The sequence below is a fragment of the Lithobates pipiens genome, unplaced genomic scaffold (genome assembly GCF_037356315.1).
Source record: "Lithobates pipiens isolate NorthernLeopardFrog02 unplaced genomic scaffold, aLitPip1_a1.2 Scaffold_16, whole genome shotgun sequence".
Lineage (NCBI taxonomy): Eukaryota > Metazoa > Chordata > Amphibia > Anura > Ranidae > Lithobates > Lithobates pipiens.
The window spans coordinates 30,392-51,513 of NW_027507748.1; the positions used below are offsets into that span (position 1 = coordinate 30,392).

At 48.1% G+C, this 21,122-nt stretch overlaps 1 protein-coding gene across 2 annotated transcripts in view; it reads left to right on the forward strand.

Annotated features, from left to right (window-relative positions):
- Window positions 1-9,361: 9,361 nt before the first annotated feature.
- The window catches only part of LOC143981519 (uncharacterized), a 147,273-nt gene continuing 135,512 nt past the window's right edge, over window positions 9,362-21,122 (forward strand). Inside the window, exon 1 of one of the 2 annotated variants that reach the window (XM_077479388.1) lies at window positions 9,362-9,686. The gene's annotated coding sequence lies outside the window, so the exon portion shown is untranslated. The remainder of the gene's footprint in view (window positions 9,687-21,122) is intronic. The other variant, XM_077479389.1, reaches the window with a different exon arrangement.

Genomic DNA, 21,122 nt, shown 5'->3' on the forward strand with positions numbered 1-21,122 from the left:
ACACCAACCAATTAGAGGATCACCACTCCATATTTAATCAGGTCAGCTGCTGGAAATTTCAGTGCCATCCATATGCTGCACATAGAGGACTGCTTTGCCGTTTGTAAGTACTCCCTTTAGCTAAGTTTATGCCAGGAGGTAAATCTATGCATTTTGGTACAATATGAATTACCGTATCTGCTTTATAGGTAATTTGTGGTTGGACTACAGCTTCCAGTTTTCCTTTTGGGCTTATTTCCTGGGAATGGGACAAGGCAACCCTGGGTGCAAGTCATATACATGCTAATTCAGCTTGTCACACACATGAAGGTGGACTTCAAACATCCAGATAGCCATTGTTTGTTCCAATTAATGTCTCACATAGAAACAAAAACCCCCCTGGCCATAGAATCCGTGAGTATGAGACTACATGATTCTACTTATATCTATTTACTTTTGGCTCTATAGGTGGCTTCATGCTGCACGTTATTTAAATCGGGGCTTTCTATTCAAATGGCACTTGGGGGTCTTTCTTTGTTTCCACTTTTCTCTCTGGTTGTGAACTACATCCAAGATGTGTATGGCAATTTTCCATATAGTGCAAAAAAATCTTTGCGCACATCTCTTTTCTATGAAATAGTTGCCTGCACATTCTTGGTCTCGCATGGTATATTCCTTTCTCTATAGGCATACATGAAACGCGTCGGGTGTGGGTGATATAGGACAAGCATTGTTTTAATCATATTTTGTTCTGTATATATGTTTGTTTATTAATACACCAGGAGGACATTGTTTAGCCCATTTGCACTTCCTGGTAATATTATGTACATTGTGTAATTTATGAATAAAAATTGTATATTATTGTGTCCATTTGTGTCCGGAGTTGATGGTCATTTAAAATCCCACCCAATCAGGGGGAAGCCTTTTTTTTGATAAGTATATAGGGATTGGACCACTTCACTGTTATTTGACCCATTTTCAGTTCTTTTCTCAGCTATCCCATAGGAATGCATGTATGTCCGTATTTCATCCGCAAACGCATGTGTGAAATACGGACATACGGTCCGCACGTGTGAAAGAGAAGAATGAACATACAAGCATTGAGGTACAACCCAAAGGTCTGAAAAGATCTGGTCATGTTGAATAGAACCCAGTAATGAATTATATGAGGTTCAGTGGAGAGGAGTGAAGAGAGAGGAGATAGGAGTGAAGAGCAGAGGTGGGGGGAGGGGAGAAATCAGTACATAAAAGAGAGAAGATCTGAAGCTGTATAGAGGAGGTCGCGGTGGTCTGGTGTATGATATCAGGGGGTGAATCATTCTGACATGTATAATGTATCCATGTAATATGATGTGTTGTTACTTCATTCCGAGAGGTGCGAGCTCTGCTTGTTTTCTGGGTTCTCTTATGTTTGGCGCTGTCCGCATTCATCTGACATCATTTATGTCATTCAATGGATTGGCTTTATTTTCTGGGGGATTATTTATCCCTGTAATGAGATAAATGTGGTTATTTGTTTGTATGTAATGTTTAATACTAAAAATAAAAATATTTGATTAAAAAAAATAAAAACAGTAAAATGGCCGCCTTCTTATGAGTTTTTGGTACTACACACCTCCACCTCTAAGAACGATACAAGGCTGCCATCCTGTGGTGAGCTAGTGCTACTACACACCTCCACCTCTAAGAACGATACAAGGCTGCCATCCTGTGGTGAGCTAGTGGTACTACTCACCTCCACCTCTAAGAACGATACAAGGCTGCCATCCTGTGGTGAGCTAGGGGTACTACACACCTCCACCTCTAAGGGTGATACAAGGCTGCCATCTTGTGGTTAGCTAGGGGTGCTACACACCTCCATCGATAAGAATAGTGCAAGGCTGCCATCCTGTGGTGAGCTAGTGGTACTACACACCTCCACCTCTAAGGGTGATACAAGGCTGCCATCTTGTGGTTAGCTAGGGGTGCTACATACCTCCATCTCTAAGAATAGTGCAAAGCTGCCATCCTATGGTGAGCTAGTGGTACTACACACCTCCATCGATAAGAATAGTGCAAGGCTGCCATCCTGTGGTGAGCTAGGGGTACTACACACCTCCATCTCTAAGGACGATACAAGGCTGCCATCTTGTGGCAGTTTGGTTGTATTACACACCTCCACCTTTTATGATCAATGCACCCCCCCACCCATGCTGAGGGTCTGATATTGCTTGGGGGGTTCACACTTGTCCTTCACCCTTTCCTGGCTTGGCAGGCTGCCTGCTCCAATAAGGGTCCGGAGTGGATTTTTGAATGGACCCCCACACTGTTTTCTTGTTTTTTTTTCCATAGGATACCACCTTAAAATCCATAAAGAATTTGGGGGACCATACCACATTTTTTTTTTTTTAGTGGGGACCCCTTGACAAGCAAGTGACTGAAGCTGTTGTCAGTGTTGCAGTAGTGGGATGTGTACATCGTACAGAGGAGTGGCTTCACAGGCAGGGTCTGCCCCCCCATGATCTGCCCCCTCCCCCATGGTCTGCCCCCCTTCCCCCAGGATCTGCCCCCCTCCCCCATAGTCTGCCCCCACTCCCCCCATGGTCTGCCCCCCTCCCCCAGGGTCTGCCCTCACTCCCCCCATGGTCTGCCCCCTTCCCCATGGTCTACCCCCACTCCCCCCAGGATCTGTCCCCTCCCCCAGGGTCTGCCTCCACTCCCCCCAGGGTCTGCCCCCTCCCCATGGTCTACCCCCACTCCCCCCAGGATCTGTCCCCTCCCCCATGGTCTGCCCCCACTTCCCCCAGGGTCTGCCCCTTCCCCCCAGGGTCTGCCTCCCCCCAGACATGTTACTTAAAGGAATTGTGCATTTTAATCTTAATGCCCTAATAAAAATGTCTGTCCCCCGCCAAATTGAATTTCTTAACTTTTTTTAGGTTTGGTTTTTGTCCCCAGCGCAATGCCCCCCCCCCCCCCCCCATGCCATTTGAGTGACAATCCTCATACATATTAGCCTAGAAAATGTTCAAAAAATTTGACCCCCATCCATGGAGTTCAGCAGGGCCAGATTAACATAGGGGCTATTGGAGCTGCAGCTCCAGGCCCCTTTCTCAAGATAGGCCCATTTGCCCAAAAACATAAAAAAAAAAAAAAAAAAAAAAAAAGATTGACAGCTCAGTGACCAGGAGTCACAGAGACCCCAAATTTGGGGGGTAGGTAGCTAAATACCCCCTCCAACACTGGTTAAAATATTATCATCTATGGTTCCGGAGATACGGGGCTGCTTGTACAGCCTGTCAGAAGCTGCATACAGAGCGGCAGTATAAATACAGCTGGAACTCTCTGCAGCAGACGGAGAGGATGACATCACAGTGCTGATAATAATTATTTGTATATTACTTATAATAATTAACCCCTTGCCACCCAGGCCCATTCTGAGACTTCTCTCCTACATGTAAAAGTCATCATTTTTTATGCTAGAAAATGACTCAGAACCCTCAAGCATTATATATTGTTTTAGCAGAGACCCTGTGGAATAAAATTGTGGCCTTCACAACTTTTTACGTTACATGATATTTGCGCAACAATTTTTCAAACTTTTTTTTGGAAAGAAACTGTTTCATTCATAAAAAAAAACACTAAAGTTAGCACAATTTTGTGTTGTGTACTAAGCGATGCTTTACATTTTTTTACAGGTTACATGTTTAGAGTTACAGAGGAGGTCTAGTGCTAGAATTATTGCTCTCGCTCTAACGATCATAGTGTATGTAACCTGTGTGTATCTGGCTCTGATACTAACCAGTGCCTACCCAGGGACTGACTAGTATCTCTCCCCAGCCTGTCCCCACACACCCTCTCACCCGCTGACCTGTGAATGGGGCGATCACTCCCGCAGTGTTATTGTGTTCTGCCAGTCAATACAATGATTAGTGCTGCTAACTATAGCTGGCAGCACTGATTGTTTTGGGGAAAACCTGACAGGCTGGTTGTACTCAAGTCGGTTAATAGGTTGACTTGTGTAAAACCAGCTACCCCATACATAGATCCAGGGCCAGATTAAGAACATCATGGGTCTGGTGCTGAGGATTTTGGGGGGGCCTTTTATAAACAATAAATAAATAAAAATGCAACTATATTTTTTTTATAACAAATTCAATTAAAGAGAGAGAGGGGGGAGGATGAGAGAGAGAGAAAGACAGAGACAGAGAAAGGGGATGAAAGAGGTGTGAGGGGTAAGGGAGGGAGGATGAGAGAGAAAGGGGGGATGGTAGAGAGAGGATGCACATGGGCATGTGTGGGAATGACATCAGGGCAGCCTGGCCAAGGCAAGTGACGGAAGGCACAGAACCCAGAAGGAAGTCCGGGTGAAGATGGAAGTGCCCGGGCCCCTGCCGGACTGATCACAGCACAGCACTGGAGGGCTCAGTCTGACAGGTAAGTGTACCCTAATATGCTAATATGCTGGGCATAGTTGTACATTATGGCATAACCTACCCCAGGGCCTCTAACAAGTTGTAATGTTAGAAAAGTTTACTACCACTTTAATATCACAGGAGCCTCTCCTGGGGCCCCTACTTACTCTGTGGCCCTTGGGCAGTGCCTAAGTGCAGAGTTGTCAACATTTTAAAAATAATTTCAGGGACACTTTTTTCTACAAGTGCTATATTTAGAGTAGCTGACATCCTCCGTGTTCCTCTATACATCACAATAGTCATCACAAAATGAAATAAGTACTAATAATGGGGAAGAACAAATATGAAAACTGTGAGATTTCCTTTAGTTGAACTGACAAAAGTGCCCATTCTAGAGCTGGTAACATTGAGGATATTCAGTATCATTTTACATAACAGTTTTTGTGGGTAAGAGGCATAGGAGAGGAGTATGGATGGTATAAAAGTGGGAAGTATGTGCAGGTGAGGGAGAGGAATGTGGAGGGTCTAACAGTGGGCACTATGTACAGGAGAGGAGTGTGAGGGGTATGACAGTGGGCGGTATGCACAGCAGAGGAGTGTAGAGGGCATGACATTGGGCACTATGTATAGGAGAGGAGTGTGGAGGGTATGACAGTGGGCGGTATGCACAGCAGAGGAGTGTAGAGGGCATGACATTGGGCACTATGTACAGGAGAGGAGTGTGGAGGGTATGACAGTGGGCGGTATGCACAGCAGAGGAGTGTAGAGGGCATGACATTGGGCACTATGTATAGGAGAGGAGTGTGGAGGGTATGACAGTGAGTAGTATGTACAGGAGAGCAGTGTTGGAGGTATGACAGTGGGCACTATGTATAGGAGAGGAGTTTGGAGAGTATGACAGTGAGTAGTATGTACAGGAGAGGAGTGTGGAGGGTATGACAGTGAATAGTATGTACAGGAGAGGAGTGTGGAGGGTATGACAGTGGGCACTATGTATAGGAGAGAAGTGATGGAGGTATGACAGTGGGCACTATGTATAGGAGATGAGTGTGGAGGGTATGACAGTGAGTAGTATGTACAGGAGAGCAGTGTGGAGGGTATGACAGTGGGGACTATGTATAGGAGAGAAGTGTTGGAGGTATGACAGTGGGAACTATGTATAGGAGAGGAGTGTGGAGGGTATGACAGTGAGTAGTATATACAGGAGAGAAGTGTGGAGGGTATGATGGTGGGCACTATGTATAGGAGAGGAGTGTGGAGGGTACGACAGTGGGCACTATGTACAGGAGAGAAATGTATGAAAGCAGGCACTATGTACAGGAGAGGAGTGTGTAGGATATGACAGCGGGCGTTATGTATAGGAGAGAAGTGTTGGAGGTATGACAGTGGGCACTATGTATAGGAGAGAAGTGTGGAGGGTATGACAGTGGGCACTATGTATAGGAGAGGAGTGTGGAGGGTATGACAGTGGGCACTATGTACAGGAGAGAAATGTATGAAAGCAGGCACTATGTACAGGAGAGGAGTGTGTAGGATATGACAGGGGGCGTTATGTATAGGAGAGAAGTGTTGGAGGTATGACAGTGGGCACTATGTATAGGAGAGAAGTGTGGAGAGTATGACAGTGGGCACTATGTATAAGAGAGAAGTGTGGAGAGTATGACAGTGGGCACTATGTATAGGAGAGGAGGATGAAGTAATCTTGGAAGGAAAAATGTAAAGGTTTGTGGAAGGATGTTTAGGGACTGCGTAGTGGTTAAGCGGGCCAGACATGGATTGAAATTACACCAATTAAGCAGAGACCAGCCATAGTCGATCTATGTATGGGCTAGCTGGTTTTACACAAGTCAACCTATTAACCGACTTGAGTACAATCAGCCTGTCAGGTTTTCCCCAAAACAATCAGTGCTGCCAGCTATAGTTAGCAGCACTAATCATTGTATTCACTGGCAGAACACAATAACACTGCGGGAGTGATCGCCCCATTCACAGGTCAGCGGGTGAGAGGGTGTGTGGGGACAGGCTGGGGAGAGATACTAGTCAGTCCCTGGGTAGGCACTGGTTAGTATCAGAGCCAGATACACACAGGTTACATACACTATGATCGTTAGAGCGAGAGCAATAATTCTAGCACTAGATCTCCTCTAACTCTAAACATGTAACCTGTAAAAAAATGTAAAGCATCGCTTAGTACACAACAAAAAATTGTGCTAACTTTAGTGTTTTTTTATGAATGAAACAGTTTCTTTCCAAAAAAAAAGTTTGAAAAATTGCTGCGCAAATATCGTGTAACATAAAAAGTTGCAAAGTCCACCATTTTATTCCACAGGGTCTCTGCTAAAACAATATATAATGCTTGAGGGTTCTGAGTCATTTTCTAGCATAAAAAAATGATGACTTTTACATGTAGGAGAGAAGTCTCAGAATGGGCCTGGGTGGCGAGGGGTTAATTATCATAAGTAATATACAAATAATTATTATCAGCACTGTGATGTCATCCTCTCCGTCTGCTGCAGAGAGTTCCAGCTGTATTTATACTGCCGCTCTGTATGCAGCTTCTGACAGGCTGTGCAAGGAGCCCCGTATCTCCAGAACCATAGATGATAGCAGCCCCATATTTTAACCAATGTTGGAGGGGGTCTTTAGCTACCTACCCCCCAAATTTGGGGTCTCTGTGACTCCTGGTCACCGAGCTACAATCCTCGAAGTCGATCTTTTTTTTTTATGTTTTTGGGCAAATGGGCCTATCATGAGAAAGGGGCCTGGAGCTGCAGCTCCAATAGCCCCTATGTAAATCCAGGCCCTGCATAGATTGACTATGGCTGGTCTCTGCTCAATTAGTGTAATTTTAATCCATGTCTGGCCCGCTTAACCACTACACAGCCCCTAAACATCCTTCCACAAACCTTTACATTTTTTCTTCCCAGATTACTTCATCCTCCTCTCCTATACATAGTGCCCACTGTCATACTGTCCACACTTCTCTCCTATACATAGTGCCCACTGTCATACTGTCCACACTTCTCTCCTATACATAGTGCCCACTGTCATACTGTCCACACTTCTCTCCTATACATAGTGCCCACTGTCATACCCTCCACACTCCTCTTCTATACATAGTGCCCACTGTCATGCCTCCAACACTTCTCTCCTATACATAACGCCCGCTGTCATATCCTACACACTCCTCTCCTGTACATAGTGCCTGCTTTCATACACTTTTCTCCTGTACATAGTGCCCACTGTCATACCCTCCACACTCCTCTCCTATACATAGTGCCCACTGTCATACCTCCAACACTTCTCTCCTATACATAGTCCCCACTGTCATACCCTCCACACTCCTCTCCTGTACATACTACTCACTGTCATACTCTCCAAACTCCTCTCCTATACATAGTGCCCACTGTCATACCTCCAACACTGCTCTCCTGTACATACTACTCACTGTCATACCCTCCACACTCCTCTCCTATACATAGTACCCAATGTCATACCCTCTACACTCCTCTGCTGTGCATACCGCCCACTGTCATACCCTCCACACTCCTCTCCTGTACATAGTGCCCACTGTTAGACCCTCCACATTCCTCTCCCTCACCTCACATACTTTCCACTTTTATACCATCCATACTCCTCTCCTATGCCTCTTACCCACAAAAACTGTTATTTAAAATTATACTGAATATCCTCAATGTTACCAGCTCTAGAATGGGCACTTTTGTCAGTTCAACTAAAGGAAATCTCACAGTCCTCATATTTGTTCTTCCCCATTATTAGTACTTATTTCATTTTGTGATGACTATTGTGATATATAGAGGAACACGGGGGATGTCAGCTACTCTAAATATAGCACTTGTAGAAAAAAGTGTCCCGGAAATTATTTTTAAAATGTTGACAACTATGCACTTAGGCACTGCCCAAGGGCCACAGAGTAAGTAGGGGCCCCATAAGAGGCTCCTGTGATATTAAAGCAATAGTAAACTTTTCTAAAATTACAACTTTTTAGAGGCCCTGGGGTAGGTTATGCCATAATGTACAAGTATGCCCAGCATATTAGCACATTGGGGTACACTTACCTGTCAGACTGAGCCCTCCAGTGCTGTGCTGTGATCAGTCCGGCGGGGCCCGGGCACTTCCACCTTCACCCGGACTTCCTTCTGGGTTCTGTGCCTTCCGTCACTTGCCTTGGCCAGGCTGCTCTGATGTCATTCCCACACATGCCCATGTGCGTCCTCTCTCTCCCATCCCCCCCTTTCTCTCTCATCCTCCCTCCCTTACCCCTCACACCTCTTTCATCCCCTTTCTCTGTCTCTCTCTCTCTCTCATCCCCCCCCCCTCTCTCTCTCTAATTGAATTTGTTATAACAAAAAATAGTTGCATTTTTATTTATTTATTGTTTATAAAAGGCCCCCCCAAAATCCTCAGCACCAGGCCCATGATGTTCTTAATCTGGCCCTGGAGTTCAGTGGGGTTCAGGTTTAACACCCAAACTGTTTCATTACACATTACACAGGCCATCAGAAAACCTGAAAAATGCCCCCAGCCAACACGGGGGGGGGGGGGGAGGGGTGGACAAGAAGTGTCTGCAAAGTGGCTGCTGGAGATCAACAGCACCACAAGAAAAGATTTTATAAAAGTGGAAACCAAACATTTTATTATACAAATGAGAATTGTTTATGATACACGGAGCACCCAGCACTTTGGGTTGGCATTTACTTTAAGAAATATAAGAAAAATCACCAATTCTGTGTTGATTATACAGGCAGTTGAGCTGCTTATGAAGAGGACCTGTCATTATATTGTGTGGAGTGTGAATCGGAGGCGCTGCTCGGCGCTGTTCCTGTGAATTCCTCCCAATCCGCAGTCATTTTCACTCACCGCCCCATCCTCCATCAGAGACTTCCTCATCTCAACTTCTCCTTCTGGTTTCCTGTAAGAGATACATTTCACCAAATGTGAGTTTATTTCATATTCCGAGCAGAAAGAGAAAGTGTCAGTCCTGGGAAAAAGTAACAACTTCCACCAAGATGAGGAAGGAGCATAAAATTTTCTGAATAGAGGTGACGACTCGGTCAGAGGAGCACCTGAGATCCTGAGCAGAGGGGCCACAGAGATCCTGAGCAGAGGGGCCACTGACACTCTGAGTATTGCGACCATTGGAAAAACCAAGCAGAGGGGTCATTGACATCCTGAGTAGAGGGGCCACTGATATCCTGAGCAGAGGGGCCACTGATACTACAAGCAAAGGGGCCACTGACAAACCAAGCAGAGGAGCCATTGACAATACAAGCAAGACACAAAATCACCAATATTGTAAGTTGACAGATGCGTGTATTTATATATGTGTACATGTGTGTGTGTGTATGGTATATATACTATATATTAGGGTTGTACTGATAGTAGTATCGGTATTGGTGAAGAGCATTTCCACAATTATCCGTACTCGTTCAAATGGCCCCGATACTTTCAGGCTCGGCTCTTTGATCTGCCGGCGGGTCTCCCCGGTGTGGAAGGAGTCCGGTAATTGCAGCTGTCAAGAAAAAAAAAAAAAAACAACAACATTGCTCAGCCCTGAAACACTGAAATAAAAAGAAACATTGTTTCTTTTTGTATATTTCTGTTTCTTCATCTGCAGATCAAAGGGATGAGCAAATGTTCCTCTGCTTAACCCCTTAATAACCCTTCATTTACTCCCCACTCTCCTCCATGGAATTATTATTTTCCTGCTTTTTTTTCTTTTGTTCACATTTATTTTATAAACGATAAACAATTCATTTTTTTGTTTGCTTTGGTAGTGAAGATTTTTACACATATATATTAATATGTATTTACACATCTCACATGGAAAAAAAGAGCTAAATTCAAACAAAAGATATATTTATTTCTTTCATTTGTAAATAACTTTTCAATGCTTTGTACCGTTGCTGAGATCTGAAGTGAAAATAAAACATTTGCGGTAGGGATCGCTCATCCGTATCGGCGAGTACTAAAAAAAAAAAAAGTATCGGTACTTGTACTAATTATGGTATCGGTGCATCCCTACTATATATAGTGTCCGTATATCTCTATATACATCTATCTATCTATCTATCTATCTATCTATCTATCTATCTATCTATCTATTTCCATACATCTACATCTCTCTCTCTCTCTCTCTCTCTCTCTCTCTCTCTCTCTCTCTCTTTATATCTATCTATCTATCTATCTATCTATCTATCTATCTATCTATCTATCTATCTATCTATCTATCTATCTATATCTATCTACAGTATATCTATCTACAGTGTGTATATATATATATATATATATATATATATATATATATATATATATATATACATTCATCTATCTATCTATCTATCTATCTATCTATCTATCTATCTATCTATCTATCTATCTATCTATCTATCTATCTATCTATCTATCTATCTATCTATCTATCTCCATACATCTACATCTCTCTCTCTCTCTCTCTCTCTCTCTCTCTCTCTTTATATCTATCTATCTATCTATCTATCTATCTATCTATCTATCTATCTATCTATCTATCTATCTATCTATCTATCTATCTATCTATATCTATCTACAGTATATCTATCTACAGTGTATATATATATATATATATATATACATATTCATCTATCTATCTATCTATCTATCTATCTATCTATCTATCTATCTATCTATCTATCTATCTATCTATCTATCTATCTATCTATCTATCTGTCTATCTCCATACATCTACATCTCTCTCTCTCTCTCTATCTATCTATCTATCTATCTATCTATCTATCTATCTATCTATCTATCTATCTATCTATCTATAGATATAGACACACAGTAGGTGTCCGTGTATTTCTATACTGTATATGTAGTGATGAGTGAACTGCCTTGGATTTGACGTGTCCTCCACAATGGGACAAGGTGCCATGGAAGGGGGTCTTCCTTGTAAGTTGCACTCCCAATGGTATGGGCATGTGGCCTGGTATGGTTTACCATGGTAGAGACACACCCTCATCACCCTCCACTTTCCTACATGCTTGGATAAACGCCTGATATGGATTTTGAGGGGGGTCCCATGGAAAAGAAGCAAAGAAAAAATTAAATAAAATTGGGGTCTCTCTCAAATTCCATACCAGGTCCTTATCCAGGCACACTGCTTGGCTGGCTAGGAAAGGATGAGGCAGCAAACATGTGGCCCACTTCTTCCTGAACCATACCAAGGCAGATGCCTTCAACACTGAGGGGGTGTCGTACAAGAAGTTGCCCGGCAAGGCACCTCGTCTCCATGTTCATTCAGCACACACCTGACCCAATGGATGAGGGGGTTACAGGGGAGACCTATTGCAATGTCTAAGCTCCTTTTAGAACATGGGGCCACCAGATATACACCTCCCCCCCCTACATGATTGAGAACTGGGTCACCAAAATAGTAAATAAAAACACACAGACCTTAGAATAAAGTCCATACCGAGATATACATTCAATATCAATACCGTCGTCCAGCAATGTAAACCATCAATCACCATAAGCAATGCCCACCAATGGTGACCCAAAGCAAGGAAGACCTGCCGCGCCTGACTATCTTCACTCCTGGGTGATGTCATTGACCAAGTATGGCCATGACTGGACCGCCATCCAACATTACAAACAGAACCATGCGGGCACGGAGGGCGTGAACCGTCCTCCAGGGGTATTAGAGGTACTGCCACTAAACGGTGGACTTCTGGCTGAGGAATGTCCACCAAAACATGGTCCAGGAAGGAGAACCGGCCAAATCTGGGCATTTGGGTTCCCTTTTTTTTTGCCAAATGGCAGCCAGACTCAGGTTGTGTTCAACTCATACTGGACCTGAAGCTCATAACTACAGTATATATAAATATATATAGAGATGGTCCATAACCGTCACTAATGTGAGAAACACTGAATGAGAGAAAACATTTCACACCATCCCGAGGATAGGCACCCAGTGTGCACCCTCACCCCTCAGATCACCCCAATTCCTGCACCTTCACCCCTCAGATCACCCCAAATCCTGCACCTTCACCCCCAGATCACCCCAATTCCTTCACCCCTCAGGTCACCCCAATTCCTACACCTTCACCCCTCAGATCACCCCAAATACTGAACCTTCACCCCTCAGATCACCCCAAATCCTGCACCTTCACCCCCAGATCACCCCAATTCCTTCACCCCTCAGGTCACCCCAATTCCTACACCTTCACCCCTCAGATCACCCCAAATCCTGAACCTTCACCCCTCAGAGCACCCCAAATCCTGAACCTTCACCCCTCAGATCACCCCAAATCCTGCACCTTCACCCCTCAAATCACCCCAATTCCTGCACCTTCACCCCTCAGATCACCCCAATTCCTGCACCTTCATCCCTCAGATCACCCCGATTCCTTCACCTTCACCCCTCAGATCACCCCAATTCCTTCAACCCTCAGATCACCCCAATTCCTTCACCTTCACCCCTCAGATCACCCCAATTCCTGCACCTTCACCCCCAGATCACCCCAATTCCTTCACCACTCAGATATCCCCAATTCCTTCACCTTCACCCCTCAGATCACCCCAATTCCTGAACCTTCACCCCTCAGATCACCCCAACTCCTTCATCCCTCAGATCACCCCAATTCCTGCACCTTCACCCCTCAGATCAGCCCAAATCTTGAACCTTCACCCCAATTCCTTCATCCCTCAGATCACCCCAATTCCTGAACCTTTACCCCTCAGATCACCTCAATACCTGCACATTCACCCCTCAGATCACCCCAATTCCTGCACCTCCACCCCTGAGATCCCCCCAATTCCTGCATCTCCACCCCTCAGATCTCCCCAATTCCTGCACCTTCACCCCTCAGATCACCCCAATTCCTGCACCTTCACCGCTCAGATCTCCCCAATTCCTGCACCTTCACACCTCAGATCACCCCAATTCCTGCACCTTATCTCCTCAGATCACCCCCAATTCCTGCACCTTCACCCCTCACATAACCTCAATTCCTGAACCTTCACCCCTCAGATCACCCCAATTACTGAACCCCTCATATCACCCCAATTCCTGAACCTTCACCCCTCAGATCACCCCAATTCCTGCATCTCCACCCCTCAGATCACCCCAATTCCTGCACCCCCACCCCTCAGATCACCTCACTTCCTGCACCTTCACCTCTCAGATCTCCCCAATTCCTGCACCTTCACCCCTCGTATCACCCCAATTCCTGCACCTTCACCCCTCAGATCACCCCGATTCCTGCATCTTCACCCCTCAGATCTCCTCAATTCCTGCACCTTCACCCCTCAGATCACCCCAATTCCTGCATCTTCACTCCTCAGATCACCCCAATTCCTGAACCTTCACCCCTCAGATCACCCCAATTCCTTCACCACTCAGATCACCCCAATTCCTGCACCTTCACCCCTCAGATCACCCCGATTCCTGCACCTTCACCCCCAGATCACCCCAATTCCTTCACCACTCAGATCTCCCCAATTCCTTCACCTTCACCCCTCAGATCACCCCAATTCCTGAACCTTCACCCCTCAGATCACCCCAATTCCTTCATCCCTCAGATCACCCCAATTCCTGCACCTTCACCCCTCAGATCACCCCAAATCTTGAACCTTCACCCCAATTCCTTCATCCCTCAGATCACCCCAATTCCTGAACCTTTACCCCTCAGATCACCTCAATACCTGCACATTCACCCCTCAGATCACCCCAATTCCTGCATCTCCACCCCTCAGATCTCCCCAATTCCTGCACCTTCACCCCTCATATCACCCCAATTCCTGCACCTTCACCCCTCAGATCTCCCCAATTCCTGCATCTCCACCCCTCAGATCTCCCCAATTCCTGCACCTTCACCCCTCATATCACCCCAATTCCTGCACCTTCACCCCTCATATCACCCCAATTCCTGCACCTTCACCCCTCAGATCTCCCCAATTCCTGCACCTTCAACCCTCGTATCACCCCAATTCCTGCACCTTCACCCCTCAGATCAACCCGATTCCTGCACCTTCACCCCTCAGATCTCCTCAATTCCTGCACCTTCACCCCTCAGATCACTCCAATTCCTGCATCTTCACTCCTCAGATCACCCCAATTCCTGAACCTTCACCCCTCAGATCACCCCAATTCCTTCACCACTCAGATCACCCCAATTCATGCACCTTCACCCCTCAGATCACCCCGATTCCTGCACCTTCACCCCTCAGATCACCCCAATTCCTGCACCTTCACCCCTCAGATCTCCCCAATTCCTGCACATTCACCCCTCAGATCTCCCCAATTCCTGCACCTTCACCCCTCAGATCTCCCCAATTCCTTCACCACCAGCCCTCAGATCACCCCAATTCCTTCACCCCTCAGATCACCCCAATTCCTGAACCTTCACCCCTCAGATCACCCCAATTCCTGCACCTTCACCTCTCAGATCACCCCAATTCCTGTACCTTCACTCCTCAGATCACCCCTAATCCCTGCACCTTCACCCCTCAGATCACCCCAATTCCTGCACCTTCACCCCTCAAATCTCCCCAATTCCTGCACCTTCACCTCTCAGATCTCCCCAATTCCTGCACCTTCACCCCTCAGATCACCCCGATTCCTGCACCTTCACCCCTCATATCACCCCAATTCCTGCACCTTCACCCCTCAGATCACCCCGATTCCTGCACCTTCACCCCTCAGATCTCCTCAATTCCTGCACCTTTACCCCTCAGATCACCCCAATTCCTGCATCTTCACTCCTCAGATCACCCCAATTCCTGAACCTTCACCCCTCAGATCACCCCAATTCCTTCACCACTCAGATCACCCCAATTCCTGTACCTTCACTCCTCAGATCACCCCTAATTCCTGCACCTTCACCCCTCAGATCACCCCGATTCCTGCACCTTCACCCCTCAGATCACCCCAATTCCTGCACCTTCACCCCTCAGATCTCCCCAATTCCTGCACCTTCACCCCTTAGATCACCCCAATTCCTGCACCTTCACCCCTCAGATCACCCCCAATTCCTGAACCTTCACCCCTCAGATAACCCCAATTCCTGCACCTTCACCCCTCAGATCACCCCGATTCCTGCACCTTCACCCCTCAGATCACCCCGATTCCTGCACCTTCACCCCTCAGATCACCCCATTTCTGCACCTTCACCCCTCATATCACCCCAATTCCTGCACCTTCACCCCTCAGATCTCCCCAATTCCTGCATCTCCACCCCTCAGATCTCCCCAATTCCTGCACCTTCACCCCTCATATCACCCCAATTCCTGCACCTTCACCTCTCAGATCTCCCCAATTCCTGCATCTCCACCCCTCAGATCTCCCCAATTCCTGCACCTTCACCCCTCATATCACCCCAATTCCTGCACCTTCACCCCTCAGATCTCCCCAATTCCTGCACCTTCACCCCTCATATCACCCCAATTCCTGCACCTTCACCGCTCAGATCTCCCCAATTCCTGCACCTTCACACCTCAGTTCACCCCAATTCCTGCACCTTATCTCCTCAGATCACCCCCAATTCCTGCACCTTCACCCCTCGCATCACCCCAATTCCTGAACCTTCACCCCTCAGATCACCTCAATTCCTGAACCTTCACCCCTCAGATCACCCCAATTCCTTCACCCCTCATATCACCCCAATTCCTGAACCTTCACCCCTCAGATCACCCCAATTCCTGCATCTCCACCCCTCAGATCACCCCAATTCCTGCACCTCCACCCCTCAGACCACCTCACTTCCTGCACCTTCACCTCTCAGATCTCCCCAATTCCTGCACCTTCACCCCTCGTATCACCCCAATTCCTGCACCTTCACCCCTCAGATCACCCCGATTCCTGCACCTTCACCCCTCAGATCTCCTCAATTCCTGCACCTTCACCCCTCAGATCACCCCAATTCCTGCATCTTCACTCCTCAGATCACCCCAATTCCTGCACCTTCACCCCTCAGATCACCCCAATTCCTTCACCACTCAGATCACCCCAATTCCTGCACCTTCACCCCTCAGATCACCCCAATTCCTGCACCTTCACCCCTCAGATCTCCCCAATTCCTGCACCTTCACCCCTCAGATCTCCCCAATTCCTGCACATTCACCCCTCAGATCACCCCAATTCCTTCACCACTCAGATCACCCCAATTCCTGCACCTTCACCCCTCAGATCACCCCAATTCCTGCACCTTCACCCCTCAGATCTCCCCAATTCCTGCACCTTCACCCCTCATATCACCCCAATTCCTGCACCTTCACCCCTCAGATCTCCCCAATTCCTGCATCTCCACCCCTCAGATCTCCCCAATTCCTGCACCTTCACCCCTCAGATCTCCCCAATTCCTGCACCTTCACCCCTCAGATCACCCCAATTCCTGTACCTTCACCGCTCAGATCTCCCCAATTCCTGCACCTTCACCCCTCAGATCTCCCCAATTCCTGCACCTTCACCTCTCAGATCTCCCCAATTCCTGCACCTTCACCGCTCAGATCTCCCCAATTCCTGCACCTTCACACCTCAGATCACCCCAATTCCTGCACCTTATCTCCTCAGATCACCCCCAATTCCTGCACCTTCACCCCTCGCATCACCCCAATTCCTGAACCTTCACCCCTCAGATCACCTCAATTCCTGAACCTTCACCCCTCAGATCACCCCAATTCCTTCACCTCTCATATCACCCCAATTCCTGAACCTTCACCCCTCAGATCACCCCAATTCCTGCATCTCCACCCCTCAGATCACCCCAATTCCTGCACCTCCACCCCTCAGACCACCTCACTTCCTGCACCTTCACCTCTCAGATCTCCCCAATTCCTGCACCTTCACCCCTCGTATCACCCCAATTCCTGCACCTTCACCCCTCAGATCACCCCGATTCCTGCACCTTCACCCCTCAGATCTCCTCAATTCCTGCACCTTCACCCCTCAGATCACCCCAATTCCTGCACCTTCACCTCTCAGATCTCCCCAATTCCTGCACCTTCACCGCTCAGATCTCCCCAATTCCTGCACCTTCACCCTCAGATATCCCCAATTCCTTCACCACCAGCCCCCAGATCACCACAATTCCTGCACCTTCACCCCTCAGATCACCCCAATTCCTGCACCTTCACCTCTCATATCACCCCAATTCCTGCACCTTCACCGCTCAGATCTCACCAATTCCTGCACCTTCACCCCTCAGATATCCCCAATTCCTTCACCACCAGCCCTCAGATCACCCCAATTCCTGCACCTTCACCCCTCAGATCACCCCAATTCCTGCACCTTCACCTCTCATATCACCCCAATTCCTGCACCTTCACCCCTCAGATCTCCCCAATTCCTGCATCTCCACCCCTCAGATCTCCCCAATTCCTGCACCTTCACCCCTCAGATCTCCCCAATTCCTGTACCTTCACCTCTCAGATCTCCCCAATTCCTGCACCTTCACCGCTCAGATCACCCCAATTCCTGCAACTTCACCCCTCAGATCACCCCAATTCCTGCACCTTCACCCCTCAGATCACCCCAATTCCTGTACCTTCACCTCTCAGATCTCCCCAATTCCTGCACCTTCACCGCTCAGATCACCCCAATTCCTGCAACTTCACCCCTCAGATCATCCCAATTCCTGCACCTTCACACCTCAGATCACCCCAATTCCTGCACCTTATCTCCTCAGATCACCCCCAATTCCTGAACCTTCACCTCTCAGATCTCCCCAATTCCTGCACCTTCACCGCTCAGATCTCCCCAATTCCTGCACCTTCACCTCTCAGATCTCCCCAATTCCTGCACCTTCACCGCTGAGATCACCCCAATTCCTGCAACTTCACCCCTCAGATCACCCCAATTCCTGCACCTTCACCCCTCAGATCACCCCAATTCCTGTACCTTCACCTCTCAGATCTCCCCAATTCCTGCACCTTCACCGCTCAGATCACCCCAATTCCTGCAACTTCACCCCTCAGATCATCCCAATTCCTGCACCTTCACACCTCAGATCACCCCAATTCCTGCACCTTATCTCCTCAGATCACCCCCAATTCCTGAACCTTCACCCCTCAGATCACCTCAATTCCTGAACCTTCACCCCTCAGATCACCCCAATTCCTTCACCCCTCATATCACCCCAATTCCTGAACCTTCACCCCTCAGATCACCCCAATTCCTGCACCTCCACCCCTCAGACCACCTCACTTCCTGCACCTTCACCTCTCAGATCTCCCCAATTCCTGCACCTTCACCCCTCGTATCACCCCAATTCCTGCACCTTCACCCCTCAGATCACCCCGATTCCTGCACCTTCACCCCTCAGATCACCCCAATTCCTGCATCTTCACTCCTCAGATCATCCCAATTCCTGAACCTTCACCCCTCAGATCACCCCAATTCCTTCACCACTCAGATCACCCCAATTCCTGCACCTTCACCCCTCAGATCACCCCGATTCCTGCACCTTCACCCCTCAGATCACCCCAATTCCTGCACCTTCACCCCTCAGATCTCCCCAATTCCTGCACCTTCACCCCTCAGATCTCCCCAATTCCTGCACCTTCACCCCTCAGATATCCCCAATTCCTTCACCACCAGCCCTCAGATCACCCCAATTCCTGCACCTTCACCCCTCAGATCACCCCAATTCCTGAACCTTCACTCCTCAGATCACCCCTAATCCCTGCACCTTCACCCCTCAGATCACCCCAATTCCTGCACCTTCACCCCTCAGATATCCCCAATTCCTTCACCACCAGTCCTCAGATCACCCCAATTCCTGCACCTTCACCCCTCAGATCACCCCAATTCCTGAACCTTCACCCCTCAGGTCAACCCAATTCTTGCACCTTCACCCCTAATGTCACCCCAATTCCTACACCTTCACCCCTCAGATCTCTCCAATTCCTGCACCTTCACCCCTCAGATCACCCCAATTCCTGAACCTTCACCCCTCAGGTCAACCCAATTCTTGCACCTTCACCCCTAATGTCACCCCAATTCCTGCACCTTCACCCCTCAGATCTCCCCAATTCCTGCATCTCCACCCCTCAAATCTCCCCAATTCCTGCACCTTCAACCCTCATATCACCCCAATTCCTGCACCTTCACCTCTCAGGTCTCCCCAATTCCTGCATCTCCACCCCTCAGATCTCCCCAATTCCTGCACCTTCACCCCTCATATCACACCAATTCCTGCACCTTCACCCCTCAGATCACCCCAATTCCTGTACCTTCACCTCTCAGATCTCCCCAATTCCTGCACCTTCACCGCTCAGATCTCCCCAATTCCTGCACCTTCACACCTCAGATCACCCCAATTCCTGCACCTTATCTCCTCAGATCACCCCCAATTCCTGCACCTTCACCCCTCGCATCACCCCAATTCCTGAACCTTCACCCCTCAGATCACCTCAATTCCTGAACCTTCACCCCTCAGATCACCCCAATTCCTTCACCTCTCATATCACCCCAATTCCTGAACCTTCACCCCTCAGATCACCCCAATTCCTGCATCTCCACCCCTCAGATCACCCCTATTCCTGCACCTCCACCCCTCAGACCACCTCACTTCCTGCACCTTCACCTCTCAGATCTCCCCAATTCCTGCACCTTCACCCCTCGTATCACCCCAATTCCTGCACCTTCACCCCTCAGATCACCCCGATTCCTGCACCTTCACCCCTCAGATCTCCTCAATTCCTGCACCTTCACCTCTCAGATCTCCCCAATTCCTGCACCTTCACCGCTCAGATCTCCCCAATTCCTGCACCTTCACCCCTCAGATATCCCCAATTCCTTCACCACCAGCCCTCAGATCACCCCAATTCCTGCACCTTCACCCCTCAGATCACCCCAATTCCTGCACCTTCACCTCTCATATCACCCCAATTCCTGCACCTTCACCCCTCAGATCTCCCCAATTCCTGCATCTCCACCCCTCAGATCTCCCCAATTCCTGCACCTTCACCCCTCATATCACCCCAATTCCTGCACCTTCACCCCTCAGATCTCCCCAATTCCTGCACCTTCACCCCTCATATCACCCCAATTCCTGCACCTTCACCCCTCAGATCTCCCCAATTCCTGCACCTTCACCTCTCAGATCTCCCCAATTCCTGCACCTTCACCGCTCAGATCATCCCAATTCCTGCACCTTCACACCTCAGATCACCCCAATTCCTGCACCTTATCTCCTCAGATCACCCCCAATTCCTGAACCTTCACCCCTCAGATCACCTCAATTCCTGAACCTTCACCCCTCAGATCACCCCAATTCCTTCACCCCTCACATCACCCCAATTCCTGAACCTTCACCCCTCAGATCACCCCAATTCCTGCACCTCCACCCCTCAGACCACCTCACTTCCTGCACCTTCACCTCTCAGATCTCCCCAATTCCTGCACCTTCACCCCTCGTATCACCCCAATTCCTGCACCTTCACCCCTCAGATCACCCCGATTCCTGCACCTTCACCCCTCGTATCACCCCAATTCCTGCACCTTCACCCCTCAGATCACCCCGATTCCTGCACCTTCACCCCTCAGATCTCCTCAATTCCTGCACCTTCACCCCTCAGATCACCCCAATTCCTGCATCTTCACTCCTCAGATCACCCCAATTCCTGAACCTTCACCCCTCAGATCACCCCAATTCCTTCACCACTCAGATCACCCCAATTCCTGCATCTTCACTCCTCAGATCATCCCAATTCCTGAACCTTCACCCCTCAGATCACCCCAATTCCTTCACC